This window comes from Ovis canadensis, chromosome 3, assembly GCF_042477335.2.
Source record: "Ovis canadensis isolate MfBH-ARS-UI-01 breed Bighorn chromosome 3, ARS-UI_OviCan_v2, whole genome shotgun sequence".
Taxonomy (NCBI): Eukaryota; Metazoa; Chordata; class Mammalia; order Artiodactyla; family Bovidae; genus Ovis; species Ovis canadensis.
In genome coordinates, this window is record NC_091247.1 from 224,125,680 (window position 1) to 224,147,274 (window position 21,595).

General features: G+C 48.8%; 1 protein-coding gene and 1 long non-coding RNA gene across 10 annotated transcripts in view; one reads left to right on the plus strand and one right to left on the minus strand.

The window, feature by feature from the left end:
* The first annotated feature begins 7,255 nt into the window (after positions 1–7,255).
* ZC3H7B (zinc finger CCCH-type containing 7B) overlaps positions 7,256–21,595 on the plus strand; it is a 55,490-nt gene continuing 41,150 nt past the window's right edge. For 7 of the 9 annotated variants that reach the window (XM_069581659.1, XM_069581662.1, XM_069581663.1 and 4 more), the window contains exon 1: positions 7,465–7,726. The gene's annotated coding sequence lies outside the window, so the exon portion shown is untranslated. Of the gene's footprint in view, positions 7,399–7,464; positions 7,727–21,595 lie in introns of those variants that run through there. The other 2 variants (XM_069581664.1, XM_069581660.1) reach the window with 2 other exon arrangements.
* LOC138436124 (uncharacterized) lies at positions 8,723–10,750 on the minus strand. The gene is made up of 3 exons (XR_011255345.1): positions 10,162–10,750; positions 9,871–9,959; positions 8,723–9,788 (listed from the first exon to the last, which is right to left on the minus strand). It is a non-coding gene; the product is annotated as an uncharacterized lncRNA (long non-coding RNA).

Here is a 21,595-nt window from a genome sequence, read left to right on the forward strand (position 1 = left end):
CCAAGGCTGAACCTGGGCCCCCTGAATTGGGAGTACCGAGTCTTAGCAACTGGACAACCAGGGAAGCCCCTGTTCTCTTTTCAGCAAATGGAGAGCTAAGCCCAGAGGTCAAATAACCTAAATTACACAGTAATTTAGACAAGAAATAGTGGAAGCCAGATCTCTGGGGTTCTTTTCATTACACATACAAAACAAGTCACCTTTTGAGTGTGAGGTGGGACTGAGAGGAGAGTGGCTGTTCCAGGCCCCTTTGTCTGCTTTCTTTCTTTTTTTAATGTTTTGAAGAGAAAAGCAGACTGCCTCTGATTAGTTTGGTTTATTTGCACTGAATGTTTTAAATTCCATTCTGGTGCCTGAAAACAAACTTCATTGCCAATTTTGAATGGAATAAATAACAATATTTATTCTGGTTTCCTGAAGAGCTACCAAGGCTGCAGACTTGCCATTTAGTCAGATCAAACACAAATGCCTGAACTATGTCAGACACGTGAGGAATGCGGAGAGAATGTCCCAAGAACCAGCTGGGTGCTGGCCTTGGGTTCCTCCTGGAGAGAGGCGAGGGGGCCTGGTTTACCCACATTGCTGGAGAGTCTGCCCCCTCCCCCAGTGGGAGGGCACTGCTACATAATTTGTTAAAGATAACTCAAACCAGGTTCCCCCCAGGTTCAAGCCCAGACTCCCTTAATGATTTCTTTTTAACCTCAATAAAAAACAATACTCAAAAGAACTCATTCACTCCACAAATAGTTATCTACTATGTGCAAGGCATTATTCCAGAATCCAGTGTTGAGTAACATGGAAAACTGCCTGGGGAGGAGCTTAAATTTGGGTCTAATGTGTATGAAGGGTTTCCTGGTATCAAATCCTTTTAGTAGGTTATATCCCCTTTTAATAGTTCTTTTGTTTCAAAATGGAAATGATTTCATTTTTAAAATGAAAACTGACAGCAATTTTAAAAATTAGTATAAATGTAAAACAGCACAGAGAAGAAAGTTAAAAATTACCCATCTTGTTTTTAACAAAAATATTACATAGACTGATGAGTGGATGGAGGGATGAATATATGATAAAGCAAATACAGAAAAAGTTTAACAGTCATAGCATAATATGGGCTTCCCTGGTCTCAGCAGTAAAGAATCTGCCTGCAATGCAGGAGATGCGGGTTGTATCCCTGAGTTGGGAAGATTCCCTGGAGGAGAGCATGGAAACCCACTCCAGTATTCTTGCTGGGAAAATCCCACGGACAGAGGGGCCTGGAAGGTTACAGCCTAGGGGGGTGCCGAGCCCAAAACAGCCGAGCAACTGAAGCAACTGCGCACGAATAGCTTAACATAGGGCTATATAGTTCTTCCAGTTTTCCATATGCTTGACCATTTTCAAGCACCCTGGGGACAAATGTGAGCATGTTTCATCACCTGAATTCCATCCACTGTGTTATAACCTATCTCAGCTTCTAGGTCCATCTTCACTTCTGATAATTGGAATTCTACGGACTGTTTCCCAGAAGAATGTGTTATTTATTTAATCACACAGTAGTTTGCATACAGGAACTCAATCTTCATAGTAACCCTATGGGGAATATACTCATTACCCTCAGCCTAAGTCTAAAATTGTGCACTTTATCTTCAAGGTCTTTCCCTAAACCCCAAGTTAAGATCCAAGTTAAGGGCTGGGACCGGGGACTGTGCTAGAGTTGTGGGGAAAGGGGTTTATTTACAGTCCCAGGAGTGAGGCCTGGCAAGGAAGGTTTTTGAGTGAGTAAATGAACAGTGTATACATGGTTGCAATTAAGGCTGCCCTGTAGGAACTTCTCTGGTAATCTAGTGGTTAAGAATCTGCCTTCCATTGCAGGGGATGTGGGCTTAATCCCTGATTGGAGAACTCAGATCCCACATGCCACAGGGCAACTAAGCCCATGTGCCACAACTAGAGAAGCCAGTGGTGGTGGTGGTTTAGCCGCTAAGTCATGTCTGACTCTTGCGACCCCATGGACAGAGGAGCCTGGCAGGCTACAGTTCATGGGATTCTCCAGGCAAGAATATTGGAGTGGGTTGCCATTTCCTTTTCCAGTGGATCTTCCTGACCCAGGTATCGAACCCGGGTCTCCTGAATTGTAGGCGGATTCTTTACCAACTGAGCTACAAGAGAAGCCCTCAGAGAAGCCAGTGGGTGACTGCAAAGATCCAGCACAGTGTGGAAAAACAGAAAAAGACTGCCATGCACTCAGGCTCTTCCCAGGTGATAAGAAGGCATCCCTGAGGTCCAGCCCATGGCATGCCTAAGCTTGGAGCAGAAGGTGCTCACTGGAGAAGGGACAACTGAGTGATGTACCTGTCACTTCCTCAAAGGTCAAGTGTCCACTTCCTGTTCTCCAGCTTCCCACTCCCATGACAGGCCCTTGGAGGTAATCAGGGATATGCATTCAGATTTAAGATAGTCACATCACGATATTCACATTCACATCTTACAGGTAGACAGGCCTGGCGTTGAATTCTGTCTCTACCTCTTTCTTAGCTGTGTGACCTTAGTGAAGTGAAAGTGAAAGTCGTTCAGTCGTGTCCAGCTCTTTGTGACCCCATCGACTATACACTCCAGGGAATTCTCCAGGCCAGGATACTGGAGTGGGTAGCCTTTCTCTTCTGCAGGGGATCTTCCCAACCCGGGGATCAAACTCACGTCTCCCACGTGAATTGCAGGCAGATTCTTTACTAGCTGAACCTCAAGGGAAGCCTGTGTGACCTTAACCAAGACAATTAACTGCTTTGTGTCCATTTCTTTACTGTGAAACAGGCAAAAACTGCTTGATACCAAATTCTAGAGATGGCAGCAGCTGAGAGGAGGTCTGATGTCCAGTTGAATTGCACCTTGAATGATGAATAGTCCTCTTTTAAGGATATGTGTTTTTCCACTGGCAGCCTGGGATGGTGGAATCACCACATCATTTACCAGCTGGTCCATTTGAGGCGAGATACAGTAGTCCAGCTGACCTCAACAGCTCCAGTCATAAATGGACTGGAACAGTGGAACATAATCCGATAAATCTGTCAAGAGTGTTTCACCATACATTGTACAGGAGACATGGGAACTAACGTGGGTTCACCCCCGTGGGCTAGGCACTGTTCTATATATTTTACATGTATTATTTAAATATAGTGCTTGATACAAACTTTATGTTGATTGGGTTTTCTTATCTTTATATTACCACTGAGGAGCCTGATGCTTCAAGATTGCCTGGGGTCACATAACTAGCAAGCAGTGGAGCTCGGACTCCAACTGACCTTTGCCTACCTAAGGTTGCCTCGGTCACAGCTCCACTCTACCGCTCAGCCTCCCTGAATTGCCAGGCTCGGCCTATGGGCGCCTTTAACCCATGATCTTGGGTTTCTTACAGGTGACCCAGCAGTGCTTGTCAGAAATATTAAATCAAAATCTCTGAGAGCTCCCTGGTAGCCTAGTGTTTAGGATTCTGGGCTTTCACTAACTGTGGCCTGGGTTGGGGAACTGAGATCCTGTAAGCCATCTAGCATGACCCCCCTCCTCCAAAAAAAGAATCTCTGAGATAGCGGTGAGGTGGGAGTGATTAGAGGTCTCCATTTTATTTCATTTCATTTTTTATTTTTGGCCATGAAGCTTGTGGGAATACACTCGAGCCTCCTGCAGTGAAAGTGTGGAGTCCCAACCACTGGACGGCCAGGGAATTCCCTAGAAGTCTTCATTTTAAACAAGCCACAACCCTCCTCTACCCCACCACAGTGAGCCTGCGTGCACTTGGCTTTTCCTTCCTGGACGTCCCCCTCATGCCAGAGACTGCCTTTCTATTGTTGTTGTTAATCTCAGAGGAGTGAGGGGAGCAATGGCACCCACAGAAGGAAGAGCTCGAGAGATTCTGATGGTGCAGGTATACTTCCCCCACCCCTTTCCAAGGCTTCCTGAAGGCAGGCAGTGAAAAGCACAGGAGGCCATCTAGGCATACAGACTCTGCAGTCATACTTGCCGCCTTGGACAAGTCACTTAATCCTTAAGGGCCTAGATCTGATAGACAGGGGCCTGATGAACTATGGATGGAGGTTCGTGACATTGTACAGGGGACAGGGATCAAGACCATCCCCAAGAAAAAGAAATGCAAAAAAGTAAAATGGCTGTCTGAGGAGGCCTTACAAATAGCTGTGAAAAGAAGAGAAGCGAAAAGCAAAGGAGAAAAGGAAAGATACACCCATTTGAATGCAGAGTTCCAAAGAATAGCAAGGAAAGATAAGAAAACTTTCCTCAGCGATCAATGCAAGGAAATAGAGGAAAACAATAGAATGGGAAAGACTAGAGATCTCTTCAAGAAAATTAGAGATACCAAGGGAGCAATTTCATGCAAAGATGGGCTCAATAAAGGACAGAAATGGTAGGGACCTAACAGAAGCAGAAGATATTAAAAATAAGTGGCAAGAATACACAGAAGAACTGTACAAAAAAAATCTTCACGAACCCAATAATCATCATGGTGTGATCACTTACCTAGAGCCAGACATCCTGGAATGTGAAGTCAAGTGGGCCTTAGGAAGCATCACTACGAACAAAGCTGGTGGAGGTGATGGAATTCCAGTGGAGCTATTTCAAACCTTGAAAGATGATGCTGAGAAAGTGCTGCACTCAATATGTCAGCAAATTTGGAAAACTCAGCAGTGGCCATGGGACTGGAAAAGGTCAGTTTTCATTCCAATCCCAAAGAAAGGCAATGCCAAAGAATGCTCAAACTATCGGACAATTGCACTCATCTCACACACTAGTAAAGTAATGCTCCAAATTCTTCAAGCCAGGCTTCAGCAATACATGAACCATGAACTTCCAGATGTTCCAGCTGGTTTTAGAAAAGGCAGAGGAACCAGAGGTCAAATTGACAACATCCACTGGATCATTGAAAAACCAAGAGAGTTCCAGAAAAACATCTATTTCTTCTTTATTGACTATGCCAAAGCCTTTGACTGTGTGGATTACAATAAACTGTGGAAAATTCAGAAAGAGATGCAAATACCAGACCACCTGACCTGCCTCTCGAGAAACCTATATGCAGGTCAAGAAGCAACAGTTAGAACTGGACATGGAACAACAGACTGGTTCCAAATATGAAAAGGAGTACATCAAGGCTGTATATTGTCACCCTGCTTATTTAACTTCTATGCAGAGTACATCATGAGAAACCCTGGGCTGGATGAAGCACAAGCTGGAATCAAGATTGCAGGGAGAAATATCAATAACCTCAGATATGCAGATGACACCACCCTTATGGCAGAAAGTGAAGAAAAACTAAGAGCCTCTTGATGAAAGTAAAAGAGGAGAGTGAAAAAGTTGGCTTAAAGCTCAACATTCAGAAAACGAAGATCATGGCATCTGATCCCATCACTTCATGGCAAATAGATGGGGAAACAGTGGAAACAGTGGCTGACTTTATTTTTGGGGCTCCAAAATCACTGCAGATGGTGATTGCAGCCATGAAATTAAAAGACCCTTGCTCCTTGGAAGGAAAGTTATGACCAACCTAGACAGCATATTCAAAAGCAGAGACATTACTTTGCCAACAAAGGTCCGTCAAGGCTATGGTTTTTCCAGTAGTCATGTATGGATGTGAGAGTTGGACTATAAAGAAAGCTGAGTGCCGAAGAATTGATGCTTTTGAACTGTGGTGTTAGAGAAGACTCTTGAGAGTCCCTTGGACTGCAAGGAGATCCAACCAGTCCATCCTAAAGGAGATGAGTCCTGGGTGTTCATTGGAAGGACTGATGTTGAAGCTGAAACTCCAATACTTTGGCCACCTGATGCGAAGAGCTGACTCATTGGAAAAGACCCTGATGCTGGGAAAGATTGAGGGCAGGAGGAGAAGGGGACGACAGAGGATGAGATGGTTGGATGGCATCACCAACTCAAAGGACATGAGTTTGGGTAAACTTCAGGAGTTGGTAATGGACAGGGAGGCCTGGTGTGCTGCGGTTCATGGGGTCTCAAAGAGTCAGACACGACTGAGCGACTGAACTGACTCAGTTTTCTATTTGTGAAATGAGCATGATAAACCCAATCTTCCAGGATTATGGTGAAAATTAGGTAAACTGCTTAAGTTTCTTGTGCCTCCCAACATTTGCCACATGTTTCAAATTCATCTCAGCGATGTACCTCCAGTTCGTAAGACTGTATGGCACAAATGTGGAAACGATAACATTTACAAAGATAAAATCTTTACAAATCTCACAGTTGATCCTCACTAAATAATTTTCTTTTTTTGACCACACTGCATAGCGTGTGAGACCTTAGTTTCCTGCGTGCCTGGATCTCAGTGGCCTCTGACTCTCTGAGACCCCATCGACTGCAGCCCACCAGGCTCGTCTGTGCATGGGATTTTCCACAGGAATACTGGAGTGGGTTGCCATTTCCTTCTCTAGGGGATCTTCCCGACTAAGAGACAGTACCCCCGTCTCCTGTGTCTCCTGAACTGCAGGCGGATTTTTTACCACTGATCTGTTGGGACAAGTGCTCCATCGTGTCCGACTCTTTGTGACCCAGAAGACTGTAGCCCGCTAGGCTCCTCTGCCTGTGGGATTTTCCAGGCAAGAACTGGAGTGGGGTGCCATTTCCTCCTCCAGGACATCTTCCTGCCCCTGGGATTGAATGCACATCTCCTGCACTCCAGGTGGGTTCTTTACCTCTGAGTCACAGAGGAAGCCCCTTGGTTCCCTAATCGAGGGTCAAACCTGCCCTCCCTGCATTGGAAGTGCAGAGTCTTAACCACTGGGTCGCCAAGGAAGGCCCCCCTCAACAAAGAAATTCACGTGCATATATATACGTGTGTGTAAAGTGAGGAGGGAGAGAACTCTAGGAATCAATGGCAGGGTGGGATGGATGACACGGTGTTTGGATCTGAAGCTCTGGATTCGAATCCAGCCTGGACCTGGCCAGCTCTGAGGCAGTGCCAGGGCCTCTGACAAGCTGGTTTCTCCTTCCCGTGATCTCCCGTTAACTTTCGCATCTTCTTTGTTCAGTGGTCAAGTCGTGTCCCACTCTTTGCCACCCCATTCACTGGGTCTTCTAAGCGGCCTCACATCCTTTAGGGAAAGATCCTAGACAAACAACAACCTTGGGTCCCCACTCTTGAAAAGGGCACAAGGCTCCTAGGGTTTTGGGGGAGCCTACACTGAAAGCAGCTGGAAACTCAGGGGCGGGGGCGGGGGGGGGGGGGTTGCTCTTTACACGCATGAGGAAGGGCGGAGGCGCTCGGGGAGACCAGCACCCTCCCAGAAATGCAGAATCGCCAAGAGAAAAGCCCTAAGAGGGCAGGACACTTGCAAAGAAGATAAAGATGAATTCCAGGCATGAGCAGCCGGCGAGGAAGGGGGGCTTCCCCGCCCCCTGCGCCCCCAGGTGCGCGGCCCGCGCCGCCCACCCCCGGCGCCCGGCGAGCGAAGCCGCGCTCTAGGACCCGAGGAGGAGGGACTGCAGGGAGACCGAGCCTCCAGCGGGTGCTGCCGTGAGCGGCCGGCCGGGGGGGCTGGAAATGAAAGTAAAGCGCTCCGGAGCCACATGGACGGAGCTGCCGGGGCGGCGGCGCCGGGAGCAGGATGCGGCTGCCCGTAATTAAATAGCATTTACTCTTATTATTACTAATAATAATAACGTAATCATACCTCTAGTCATAGCATACCATTTATCGGGCTCGGCGCAGGCCCGCGGGGAGCGCAGCCCGGCCGAGGTGAGTGCAGCGCGCGGCCCGAGCCCCGCGGGGCAGAGGCCGGGGGCCCGACCGCGGACCGGCGGCCGGTGCGGGAAGGGCTAGGGGAACCCGGGGGCCGCGCCGGGCCGGGCGGAGGCGCCGGGACCCCTGGCCTGGACGGAGCTGCGCTGGGGACGCCCGGAGAGTGCATGTTGCAAAAATAAAGACACAGCCTCCTCCCCCTCCGCAATCCCCCTTTCCTTCTTTTTGGGGCTCCCCCTCCCGGCCCCCGCGCCCAGCCCCAAAGTTTCAAAGTTATTGTGCGGCTGGGGGCACCTGCCGCTGGGTGATTTGGCCGCCTCTGCAAGCCCCCGGGAGGTGTCTCGGAATTTCTTGCGTGGGGGGCTCTCTCTTGGGAGTCCGGAGCTTTGGGGTGCACGGAGGCTTTGCGGGTCCCCGCGATGGGGTTCGAGGGGATTGGCGATTGGCGGGGGCGTCGCTGGCAGCGCGCCCCTTCCTTTTGTGTGCGCCTTGGCCCCGCAGCGCCGGGAGTTGGAGGGACCGCAGCGCGGGCGGAGGACAGCGGCCGCCAACGGGCCGCCCCTGCGGGCTGCGGCGGCCACGCGAGCCCGGGGATCCGGGGCCTGCGGCCCGGCCCGGGGGAGAGGGCGGCAGGAAAGGGGGGCGCGGTCTGGGTAGGGGGCCATTTCCGGTCGCGGGTTCGGTCCCAGGACTCCTAGGCCTACGAGGATTCCGTCGTCTGACCAGGTGCGCGCAGGGGCTTCGGGGGACAGCTCTAGCGCCTGCGGGGCGCCCCCTGAATGTGGGTCCCCGAGGGCCACCCACCACGGCGGCCTCGGACCCCTCTACTACCCTCCGCGGGCCTCAGGGCCCTTCCCGGCCTGCCCCTTTCTTTCCCTGATTTCCTCTTAAAATCTGACCGGCTAGGACGTTTATAGGTGCCTGATTTGGGGGTCTTTCACAGAGACAAAGCAGTATTCCCAGGAGAAAAAAAAAATCAGCATTCACTCTGATGGACTCTGATGGGTGTAATGCCTACATGCCATCAGTGGGGAAAAGTAGGGTCTGGAGAAGGGGGCTGAGCCCAGAGTGGGGGACTGGGGGCCCCCAGCAGCTTTGTCAGGGATTTCATCTCCCTGGGGCTGCTTACTGGGACTTTGGTCCTGGATACAAGACTTTGAACCCCAACTTCTTAGCATTTTCCCTCAGAGCTTGCAATTCATCAAGTTCCATGAAAATAGCAGAATGCAGATCCTTGAATCCTCACACAAATGGGATAATTATAGTATGTTTAGCAACTGTTGGACACAAAATTCCAGCAGAATCTTTCATTCTGTTACCAAGTCTTCCTCTTCCCCTCTCCGCAAATACAACCATACCCACCTTGGTTGTCTTTCCCCATTTTTACTTCCCTTGGAAATTGGACTGCAAGCTAGAAATGATGCTCAGCAGATCACAATTAGAGCAGGTTTGAGGTGTGGGCTTCCTTAAGCTGGGGAGAAACCTGTTCCAGAAAGGTTGAGATCTGAGGATGGGGAGAGAACTTTTGTGATCCTTGAGCTGGGATGAGGGCTTCCCCAATGTCTCAGCAGTAAAGAATCTGCCTGCAATGCAGGAGTCTTGGGTTCAATCCCTGGATCAGAAAGATTTCCTGGAGAAGCCCATGGACAGAGGAGCCTGGCGGGCTGCAATCCACAGGGTCACGAAGGGTCGGACACGACTGAGCATGCATGCACATTTGTTCTGGGATGAAGTTCCATGGATACTGTGAATGACTGCTGGCTTTTTGTTTAGGATGAACAATTAAGAATGTGGTTTTTGGTGGATTATTTGGGGCTAAGAAGCTCTGTGGGATGATCTGGGCTCTTGAATCTTAAGTATAGGTCAGTTGAGGCATCAGTAGGTTTGGATTTGAGAATCCAAACATAATAATCCTTTAAATAGCACTTTTTAGTTTATAACAAAAGGGCTTCCACATATGTTCTCTCATCTGTCCTCCATAGCAACCATGTCAGCTCGACATTTTTCAATCTTAATTTTCCAGATGAGAGATCTGAAGCTTAGAGAGTTGAAGGTCTTCCTGGAAAGTCACACAACAGAGTTAGGATTCCTGCCTCATTTTCTGCCTCCAAATCTTCACCCTCTCCCAGACCCCTGCCTACCTTAGCAAATTAGTCTTCAAGAGCCTCTTATGATGTATAGTGTGATGCTGTGGAGTAGGCTTGGGTTGAGTTTGCCACTTAAAGGCTGGCTGGAAAGAGAAAAGTTAACTCTAGTGAACCAATGAGCGAACAAGATGATCTATACTGGGGTCCAGGCGGTGAGAGCAGAGAGAAGAGAGAGCTCTTAGGGTAACCTGGAAAAGTTAAGGAAGGTTTCCTCCAGCAGGTGGATCTGGAGCTTGAAAGAATGAGGAGGTGTGGCTGGGGTGGAGAAAAAGTAGGGCTCCTCACCACTGCTTCTGCGCCGGGACGTTGATGTACATTTTCTCTGATTCTTCCAGCAGCTCCGTGAGGGGTAGGCATTATTATCTCCATTTCACAGATGAAGAAACTGAGGAACACAGGATTTATGTGGCTGGTCACCCAAAGCCACCTGGCTGGATTTGAAGCCAGTCCTGTATGACAGTTGAGTGGGCTACATGGTGTCAGAATTGGACCACCTCCATCCCAAATACGGAGAGCAACAACAGGGACCCAGACAGTCTGAACTGGCAAATACTCTAGGGGTGGGGTCCCAGGCTAAAGGTTGACAGGCTCCCCAGGGCCAGAGAGTTTCACTGAACCAGCCTTGTGTCCCATGGTCTTATGGGGCTGGCCCAGTGCAAGTCCTCTCAGGCGGCTTCTGGTAGCCTGATTTTAGAAGGCAGACTGGTAATGGAAAGAGACTGGGTCCCGAGCATGGAGATCCGAGCTCAGTTCCCGGTGCCTGCCAGCGCCTGATTTGATACTGCCGAGGAGCTTGTAGCTTGGAAAGGAGAAGGATACAGATGATTAACCCGAGTCTCCCAAGGACAGAAACTGGTTCTGATTCACCCTCTGTGTCCCAGGCCCCCGTGGAAGTGCCAGGAAGACACGATCAACTATTGTCTTGTCAAATTGAATAATGTCCCAGTGTAGAGGAAGAAGATTTATTTTGCCCTGAGGGTTGGAAGGTCTTCCAAGAAGAAGTGCCATTTAAAACATCGGAAAGGAAAAAAAAAGAATAACGTGTTGGAAAGATGGGTTGAGAAAGGGCATTCTAAGGAGAGGCGCTGAGCTGGACAAAGGCAGGGCTGTGTAAAGTCAGAATGGGCAGGTTGTCTGGAACACCCCACAGTGCAGGTGGCAGGTGTGAGTTCAGGTTCAAGTCAGGCTCTGCCACGTGGTCCCTTGGGTTCTCCGGCCCCAAGTTTCCTTTTCTGAAAAGGAACTCTGAGAGTTGATGATGTTTTATGGTAACCTCTGGGAGAAGCCCGGTGCCTGGGGATTGGGACAGGAGACTCATATGAGAGGAACTTTGTTGTTCAGTGGCCCAGTTGTGTCTGACTCTTTGGGACCCCATGGACTGCAGCACGCCAGGCTTCCCCATCCTTCACTGTCTCCTGGAGTTTGCTCAAATTCATGTCCATTGAGTCAGTGAAGCCATCCAACCATCTCGTCCTCTGTCGCCCCCTTCTCCCCCTGCCCTCTGTCTTTCCCAGCATCAGGGTCTTCTCCAGTGAATTGAGTCTTCGCATTAGGTGGCCAAAGTATTGGAGCTTCAGCATCAGTCCTTCCAATGAATATGCAGAATTGATTTCCTTTGGGATGGACTGGGTTGATCTCCTTGCTGTCCAAGGGACTCTCAAGAGTCTTCTCTAGCACCATAGTTCGAAAGCATCATTTCTTCAGTGCTCAGCTCTCTTTATGAGAGGAACTAGGGGAGTTTAAACATTTTTAGTAACTTCACAAACACCAATCCAGCGATTAGCTAGTGGCTAGCTGTTGTGAGTGCTTTCTCCTGGATGAGCTTATTGAATCTTTATGATAGCTGTATATAGGTGGGTGCTATAATTTATCCCCATTTTGCAGATGGAGAAATTGCGGCACAGGAAGGTTAAATGTCATCCTGTAAGTGGCAGAGCTGGAGGGCAAACCAGGGCAGTCTGGCTGTTGAGTTGGCCCACTGGGGACCACATGAGGCTAGGCAGGAGGAAGGCAGGAGACTCGTGGGGCCGGTGGTGGTACAGTTGAGACAGCAGAGGGTGGAGTTGTCCTCTGAGGGAGTCTGACTGCAGCTTCAGCTGGGGTTGATGAAGTGACGGCTATGTGTCAGCTCCCTGGAGCCTCCACGGAAGCCAGCTCCTTTCATCACATTTAATGGTCCATAGAAAACGGGCTCGTTTTCCTTTTCTCTGTCAGCACCAGCTATGGGGCTCCTTCCCACCTTATTTATTTCTCCTAGTAAGTCTGTTTCTTTGCAAGCGCCCTGATGGCTTCTGCAGGTGTGTTAACGCCATTTCACCATCAGGCCTTGGAGGCCCAGAGGGAAGGGGAGGCAACCTTTCTGCATCCAGGAGCTGTCTAGAGGCGACTTCAGTTCAGCAGCAGTTCCCGAGCTCCAGATGGGAGCCTGAGATTCAAGCTGGATGGGCACAGCAGCTACAGCGCCAGCAACCACAGCTGGATGTGGCTGTGTGCCCATCCTGTGCTTGCACTTTCTGTGTGCCTTCTGTTACCAAATCTGCTAGCAGCCCCATTTTGCAGATGAGAAAATTAAGGTTCCCAGATCATACGACTGAAGTAGAGCAGGAGGGTCAGGGGCAGCCCAAGCCCGAGTCTGGGGTCTTAGCTGCCCTGTCAGAGAGATGCTGTCAAGCTGTTTCAGTTTCCAGGGAGCTCTTTGCTTTTTCTTTTTAAAATATTTATTTATCGATATGGCTGCATGGGGTTTTAGTCACAAGATCTTCATTGTGTCATGTGGAATCTTTCCTTGCAGCACGCAGACTCTCTAGTTGTGGCACACAGGCACCTGAGGGTGCAGTCTTGGTTGTCCCGCAGCACGTGGGATTTTAGTTCCCTGACCAGGGATCGAACCTGTGTCCCTTGCATTGCACAGTGGATTCTCAACCACTGGACCCCCAGTAAAGTCTCTTGAGCTCTTTTCTTACCTGCCTGGAAACCTTAGTTATTTAACATTTGTGTCTAGTCTCTCATTCACCCTCATGATAATCCTTCATGATAAGAGAAATCTCTGTTAGTCAAAAGAAACCAAGGGGTGACCCACCCACCCTCAAATTCTTCCTGCTCTGTCCGCAGCGTGACTCAGAGAGGGGACCAACCGAGTGTCAGATTCCCTGAGACCAAGAGCTGGGGTCAGCCAGCGAGTGTCTATCAAGCACATCCCTGAGGGCTGCAGGCAAAGGCTGAGACTGTGACTCTTTTCAGAGGCTCCTCTAAGCTCTGGAACATTCCGTGTCAAACCCTGTCCCTCTGCAGGCAGAGGGGTCCAAAGTCCTGGCTTTCCTTCCCCGCTCCAGCACACACTAGCTGCATGAGGAGGGCACTAGCATCTCCTCAGTCTTGGCCTCAGTCTTCTGGTCTGTGAAATGGCCTTGCTGATTCAGTCCCATCTGCCTCAGGTTTGCTCTGAAACTTAAATGAAGGAACTTTGAAAGTTATAAAGACCACCCAGTGTGATGGCCATGAATACTGAATAACCTTCAGAATGTTCCTGAATCTTCTCCACTGCCCGCCTTGATCTGGGCCTTGACCCCCACAGCAGGCAGCCTCCTAACTAACCTTCTACCTTCGCCTCTTAGGACCCACCCCCAAGGCAGAAGCTAAGGGGTCTTCTCAAGATTTAAAGGAGACCCTGTCAGGACTCCCCTGGTGGCCCAATAGTTAAGACTTGCCCTCCCACTGCAGGGGCCATGGGTTCGATCCCTGGTCAGGGAACTAGATCCTGCCACACAGCCAATATATAAAATAATAATAATAATAGATATTTTAAAAATAGATGCGATTGTCAGTCCTCTGCTGAAAACCTTCCAGTGGTTCCCCAGCACACGTGGAGCACAGAGCTGGCTCTCACACAGAGTGAGCTGCGTGTAGCTCTCTGACCAGGCCCAGCCTGTCCCCGGCCCCTTTTGCTTCCTGCTTGGCCTGCTCTCATTCCAGTCCTGCAGCCTCAACTGGCCTTCTGTCTCTTCCTTGAACATTCTAAGCTTGTTCCCACCTCAGGGCCATTCACCGAGCGGCACTTGGTGCCAGGTGCGCCCTTACCCACCTCCCGGGTCCCCGTGACTGGCTCCTTGTCTCTTAAACGCCACCTCCCAGGACAGGCCTTCCCTAAGCTCCCAGCCACCCCCACCCCCATCATTCCCTGCCACGATCCCTGTTTTAGTTTCTGTGTAACTCTTATCTGTATCTCTGCTTGTCTTGTGCATTTAACACTGACCTTTTTATTTGTTTTTCCACGCCTGAACCACAAGCTCCCCAAGGCCAGGGACTTCATTAATCTCATTCCCTCGGCTCCGGCAGAGCCCAACTGCACACAAAGGTGTTCTGTGGTTATTTGTTGAGTAAATGAACAATAGTAGCAGAGTGGTCCAGAACAGCCCTTGCCCAAAAAGAGTGGCCTAGACAGAAAGTAGGGCTTCCCTGGGGGCTCCGTGGTAAAGAACCCGCCTGCCAATGCAGGAGACACGAGTTCGATCTGTGGGTTGGGAAGATCCCCTGGAGGAGGAAATGGCAACCCACTCCAGTATTCTTGCCTGGAGAATCCCACGGACAGAGAAGCCTGGCGGGCTCAGTCCATAGGCTCTAGGAATCGGACACGACTGAACACACAGGTGTCGTCATTAGTCTTGCAAGGTGGATATCATTAGCTCCATCCTGTAAAGGACAAAACAGAGGCTCAGACTGATTCCGTGAAAGCTAGCATGGGTCAGGGCTATGATGGGAACCCAGCTCGTGGCCCTTTGCACTGCTCTGGCCTCTCTTCAGCCCATGATTCAGGCAGAGCAGCTCATGAAACTCTTGGTGCTCAGGTGTTAGGACCACAGGATTTCTCCTGCTATGAACAGGAGCAGTGACTTCAAATTGCTCAAAAAAATAAAAAAAGAGAATAGTAAGCAGTCAGTCGGAGCTCTGGGACCCTGGGTGAGTTCTGTTTTGTTTTGTTTTTTTTTAATGTGTACATGCCCATAACTCCCAAGTGTAAGCTTCTGTTACTTTTCTATTAAAAAAAAAAAAAAAGAGTTATTGTTCAAATGTCTCACTTTAGCGGCATAGCAGGTGGGTCTTGATGGAGAAGCAGGAGTAGAGCGTTGGCCCCCTGGAGAGAGATGTAGGTGTGAACCCTTCTGTGCAATTGGGCCCTTAGGTTGCTGGGAAGGAGAAAGACAAGGTGAAGAAAGTATTGAGTCAAAGCCCTTTGGAGCCAGGGTGCTGCGGGAGGGCGGGGATTAGGCCTTGCTGCTGATGCTTGCTTTTACTTTGGCTTATGGTGGGGTGCCGGGGGAGGCCTGGGGCAAGTTTCTTGAACCTTGGTTTCTGTTCAAGGTGGCCAATTAAAAGAAACAAATTACAGGTTGCTGAGGCCTGTGGGTATCCATTGCATGTCCATTCCCGAACATACCTGCAGCCTGCTTCCCTGGTAGCAGTGTGGCCTTGGATAAGCCACGGAGCCCTCCAAGCCTCATTTTTTGTTTTTTGGCCACTTCACGCTGCATGTGGGATCTTAGTTCCCCGGCCAAGGATCGAACCTGCACCCCCTGCTTTGGAAGTACAGAGTCTTAACCAGTGGACCACCAGGGAAGTCCCCAAGTCTCTTTATTTTTTTAATAAAAAGACTTCACATTTGTAGGCCTCACTTTTGGGTGGAAAGTGGGGATAAGAGCACCTATTTTTGAGATTACTGTAGGGATAAGTAACCTGATCCTGAGAGCAGGGCTTCTCAAGCCCCCTGTACCACAGACCTGTCAGGCAGCCTGGGGACACCCATGAATGCCTTCTCAGAATACTCTTTCTAGATTCATGCAGTGAAAACACACAGGATTACCAAGGAGATCAATGCTCTTGAACTACAGTTTGGCTGTTTTTTAAATCAATGCACTAACAAATAAGAACCAGCAGTGAGTCTATGTAACTACCATAATTTTGAAGTTGGGGTGAGCGCGAACCAAGATTTCGTTGTGTCTGCAGCAGCTGATACGTGACACGGAGAAAGCTGTGATTTCTGTGCCTGGCGCTCTTGGGGTGTTTTGCCTGTGTTCCTAGCTTGGGGGGGGGATGGTTAGTATGAGGTAGAAGTTTGTGAAAAAAGTTGTGTTTTCCCAGACCCCTGGAAACCGGTTACAGACCCCTGAGTTCTCTCCTTGGGACCCGTGTTCAAAACTCCTGCCATAGAAGTGGCTGGGCACCCAGCAGGGGACCCCCAGAAAAGACTTCCCTGGAGCAGAGGGCAGTCCAGTGGACAGATGGGGACGGATGAGGATGAGGATGAGGGGAAGGGGTAGATGCAGACCCGGAGAGCTGACGAGTGAGGTCAGAGACCATGGAATTAAAGGCTTCCTGGGCTCTCTGGGTAGCCGTCGAGGGCCTGGTGAGTCGGGAGAAGTGCCAGGCGTGGAGATGACGTAAGCTCAGATAGTGTTCGTGCAGTGTGTAACCTGTCCGCACGCTGCAGTGGGGCAGGTGAGTGCCGGGGGTGCGGGGGGTGGGGAGGTGGAGTGCAGGTCCAGGCTAAAGGCAGCCTGCGGGGGTGGGGGAGCACTTTTGAGTTGGGACGTGACACTCTCTGAGCCCCAGAACCCAAGTGCCAGAGTTCAAAGCCCAGTTTCGTCACTTAGTAACTAACCCCGGCAGGTCACTTCATCTCTTTGTGCCTTGGTTTCCTCATCTGTAAAATGAGGGTGATAGTGGTACTTTCCTAAGGAGTGTTATAAGGATTAAGCATAATACTTAATGTTATATATAGTATCTTGTTATATATAGTATCTTATAGTATGTTATATATAGTATCTTATATAGTATCTTACTCTACTGGTATATAGTATCTTTTTAAAATTAACTTATTTTAATTGGATAGTATCTTAGTATAGCATTATAGTTGAAGCTCACCAGGGCTTCCCTGGTGGCTGAGTGGTAAAGAATCCCCCTGCCAATACAGGAGACGCAGGTTCGATCCCTGGGTCGGGAAGATTCCATGGAGAAGGAAATGGCAACCCACTCCACTATTCTTGCCTGGGAAATCCCATGGACAGAGGAGCCTGGCTGGCTACAGCCCATGGGGTTTCCGAAGAGTCAGACAAGACTTAAACGGAACAAACAACTCAGAATAATATCTGGTAAGAGAAAGTGCTCAATAAATGATGACTGAACTCTGCATCTTCACTTTTATTCCAGGTTTCATGAGACTGTACTTACTCAGAGTGTATTTTTTTTTCTGTGCTGCTGAGAGATAAAGCAGATACAGCTTCTTCCTTCAAGGAGCACCTAGTTTAGGGAGAGAATGGGGATATGAACACATACTTTCAGTTAACTAGGATCACTGCCGTGCTTGTGAGCTTGAGGGGCTGAGCTTGGGTGGACTTTGGGGCAGACAGCCTTCCTGGTAGAAAAGCCACCTCAGCTGAGCTTTAAGAAACAGGCATTAATCAGGGTTGTTCTAGAAAGAGCGGGCAGCTTGAACAGGAAGCTGCGTGGTCCAAAGTTGCTGGAATGTCACATTCCAGACCGGGCCACGGGCACTGTGTGCCCTGGATGAACAGCCTGGCCTTTGTCCTCCTGGTAGTGGGTGTCATGGAAGGTTTTGTTTGTTTTTAACTTTTTATTCACAGGAAGTTGCGAAAATGGTAACAAAGGGTTCCCTTTACTCTGCTTCCCTTGATGGTGATATCCAGCCAATATCAGAACCAGAAAAATGACATTGGTACATTACTGGACCACAGAGCTTATTCACTTTTCACCTTTTTAAAAAAATTGATTTCTTATTTGTTTGGCTGCGCTGGGTCTTAGTTGTACCGTGCTCAGTGCTCAGGAACTTCACTGTGACAGGCAAACTCTTAGCTGTGTCGTGTGGGATCTAGTTCCCTGACCAGGGGTTGAACCTGGGTCCCCTGCATTGAGAGAGTCGAATCCTAGCCGCTGGGTCACCAGGGAGGTCCTCACATTTCTTTAGACCTACATTCATGTGGGTGTGCGCATGCATCTCGGAGGGTTCTGAGCAAGGGAGTGATGCTGACATGTGAATTGGACAGAGATCCCTGACCAGCAATTGGCAGCAGATTGCAGGGAGCCCAATGGTCAGAGGTGATGGAGGGCCTGCTTGTGGAGGTGATGGGAGAAGTGTGGACAAGTGTTTCAGAGGTAAAGCTAGAACTGGAGATTGACTGAGAGAAGGATGATGGTTGGATCTATGACTAGAGTTGGAGAATGACGGAGGAGGAGCAGGATTAGGGGAGAAGCTGCTGAGTTAAGTCTGGAATGTATTGAGTCAGAACACTCAGCTCAACTGGAATGGGCACCAAGGAGGACTTTCTGAACACGGAGGCATCCATGCTGGGTCTTAAAGGATGAGTAGGAGTTGGCTGGGGGTGCAGGTGGGGAAGGGGAGGCCATTCCAGGTAGAGGGTTCGGGATTAGGAAAGGCACAGAGGTCATAAGCAGCCTGGGTATTGGGCATCTGGGTAGCATTTCCTACAAGGTAAAAGACGCAAATCTGAAATATTGGGGAGGGGGTGAGCCGGGTGGGAGGAATAGATTTGTGAGTCATCGACCTGACTCATGAGATCATGAGATGCAAGAGCTCATCTAGGGGGAGCAGGTGGAGTGAGGAGACCAAGAGCACTGTCCCTGAAGCCGAAGACCTGGGTGGACGAGGACAAGGACCCACAGATGCAGCCAGCAGTCCCAGCAAAGGCCAATAAAACACTGGCCCCTCCTGGGCTCAGCAGGTAGGAGGTCCCTGGGACGGGGAGGACCCTCGGCAGGCACCCTCAGTGGAGTGAGCGTGGGCTTGTCGTGAGTTGGGGAGTGGAGTGGGAGGTGTGGAGGTGGAGACAGCATAGACAACTCTTTCACAGAATGTGATCGAGAGAGGGAGTCAAGGTTGTGCTCGCCGGAAGGGGATTCGGGATCTGAGGAGGGAATTATTTTGAGGGGTGGGGAAGACTTGAATGTGATAACAGATGGAGGTTCCTGGGGCTAGGCCTCTTTGCTTAATGGGCAACACTAAATTCGTGGGCCCCCATGTGCGTGGGCTCGGGGGCCAGGCTGCTAGGGTTTGAATCCCAGCTCTGCCTAGTTCCAGCTGTGTGACCTTGGGTAAGTCACTTAACTTCTCTGTGCCCTCTGCTCCTCCACAAATTGGGAATGATAGTAGTCCCGATGTCATAGGATTATGCAAGTCTTAAGAAAGGTGTTATGTGGGTTGGGAGGTGGGCAAGTAAGTAAGTGTTAGTCGCTCAGTCGTGCCCGACTCTTTGCGACTCCATGGACTGCAGCCCACCAGGCTCTTCTGTCCATGAGATTTTCCAGGCAAGGATACTGGAGTGGGTTGCCATTTCCTTCTCCAGGGGATCTTCCCAACCCAGGGATCGAACCCAGGTCTCCTGCACTGCAGGCAGATTCTTTACCGACTGAGTTACAAGGGAGGATGGGAGGGAGGCTCAAAATGGACGGGACATATGTATACCTATGACTGATTCATGCTGATGGACGGCAGAAACCAACACAATTGCCCTCTAATTAAAAATAAATATTAAAAAAAAGAAAGGTATTATGTGTATAGGGATCATGACAGTCCCTGGAACATCATAATCACTGAGGAAATATTATTACCTGATTGTGAATGTATCTTGGTATCAGTTTTTTCATTCATTTATTCAACACTCATTCATTCTTATCTATGTCATGCTTGGGTTGAATGAACTGATACTCATTCATCCATTTCTTTTTCATCCAAACCACCATTTCCTGAACACTTGCTCTATGTCAAACATAGGCCAGACGTTGAGATTTTGGAGGACCTGGCATAGTCCCTGCCTGGTCTGATGAAGATCTGAGTCTCTAGATTCTGTCATCTTCAAACCTTTCTCCAAAGTGGGAAAAACATCATGTTTCCTTCCTGGTTCCTAGGTCAATGGTTTGGTCTTTTTCTTAGGAAGGACAGTCCATGGACACTTGGCAGTCCCAGAGCACTGGATTTAAAATCAGGCTACTGGTTCCCATTTGGCCCCTGTCCTACTGTTGGCCTCAAGTCAGTCATCTCATTTTGTATTTTAGATTGCAAGGCAAATACTTTCTTCCTGCAAAATGTCCAAACCCTGCTGAGGCATTTAAAGCAGAAGGGAACGTGGTCTGTGTGCTCTTGCCTCTTGGCAGATCCTAATTCCCAGAAAGAACCAGTGAAACTGGAGAATATTCTCTCAAACGCCTTCTTTATATAAACACACATTACACACAGATGTAATCATACAAACCCAAATGTTCTGAAATCTGTTTCTTTTTCTCCTTTCTCAACCATGTACAGAGGCATCTCCATGACAGTACCTATAGATTAAATAGCTGCTTGTATTCCATAATGTAGTAGTTTGATGAAGCCAGTTCTTTACTGATGGACATTTAGGTTGCTTCTAGTTTTTTACTCTTTAAAAAAGTATGTCCCTGTACAAATATAATTTGCGGGCTTTTACAAGGATTTTGGTAGGTTAAATTCTTGGAAGAGAAATTTCTGGGTAGAAAGGAAAGGACATTTTATCATTTGAAAGGGGTTTGGCTGCAAGTAACAATTCTTTGCTCAAAATGGAGTTTATTATTATCTCAAATGACAAATGAGTTGGAGCAGTTCCAGGGTCAGTTAATTTATTATCAGACATGTCATCAAACACCTTCAGTCTGTCTTTCTGGTCAGTCATCTTTGTAACTACACTCTGGTACACAGTACCAGAAAAGGGGATTATCACTGCAGTCCCATTTTATTTATTATTTTTAAGTTTTTTTTAAATTGAAGGTTAATTGCTTTACAGAATTTTGTTGTTTTCTGTCAAACCTCAACATTGAATCAGCCATAGATACACATATATCCCCTCCTTTTTGAACCCCCCCTCCCATTTCCCTCCGACCCCTCTAGTTTCAGTCCCATTTTAAGTGTGAAGGAAATCTTGCCCAGAAGCCCCCTGGCTGATTTCCCCTCCTTCCTATTGGCTGGGATGATGTCACATGCCCTTGCCCAAGCCAATCACTGGTAAGGAAAAGAACCATTATGATTGGTTTAGCCCAGTGCAGGTTCACCTGTCCTGCTGTGTGCAGACAGAGGAAGTGATGCTGGCTGCTGGGTAGGCAGCTTGCTCATTTTGGTAGGTGTTGCTTCACAGAGACCTCACCAGTTCACAGGCTGAGTGCGTTGACAGTGTTGGAGAGTGCTCTTTCCTTCACCTCATTGACCAGGCTCTCTCCTTTCATTAGCCTCATAGGTGACAAGAGTTGTCTTGTTGTTTTAATGTGTTTTTTTTTTCTTTAAATTATATTTATTTCTTTTGGCTGTGCTGAGTCTTCACTGCAGTGCATGGGCTTTCTCTAGTTGCCGAGAACAGGCTTCTCATTGCAGTGACTTCTCTTGTTGTGGAGCGCAGGGCTCTAGGGCTCAATAATTACGGTGCATGGGCTTAGCTGCCCCGGGGCATGTGGGATTTTCTCAGACCAGGGATAGAACCTGCGTCCTTTGCATTGGCAGGTGGATTCTTAACCACTGAAGCACTGGGGAAGTCCTCTGAGTATCTTTTCTTAATGAGTTATGTTCCTGTGAATTTCCTGTTTATATTATTTGTGCATCTTATTTTTTTTAATTATCTTTTAATAATCGTATTTATTTATTTATTTTTGATTGTGCTGGGTCTCTGTTGCTGCGAGGGCTTTTCTC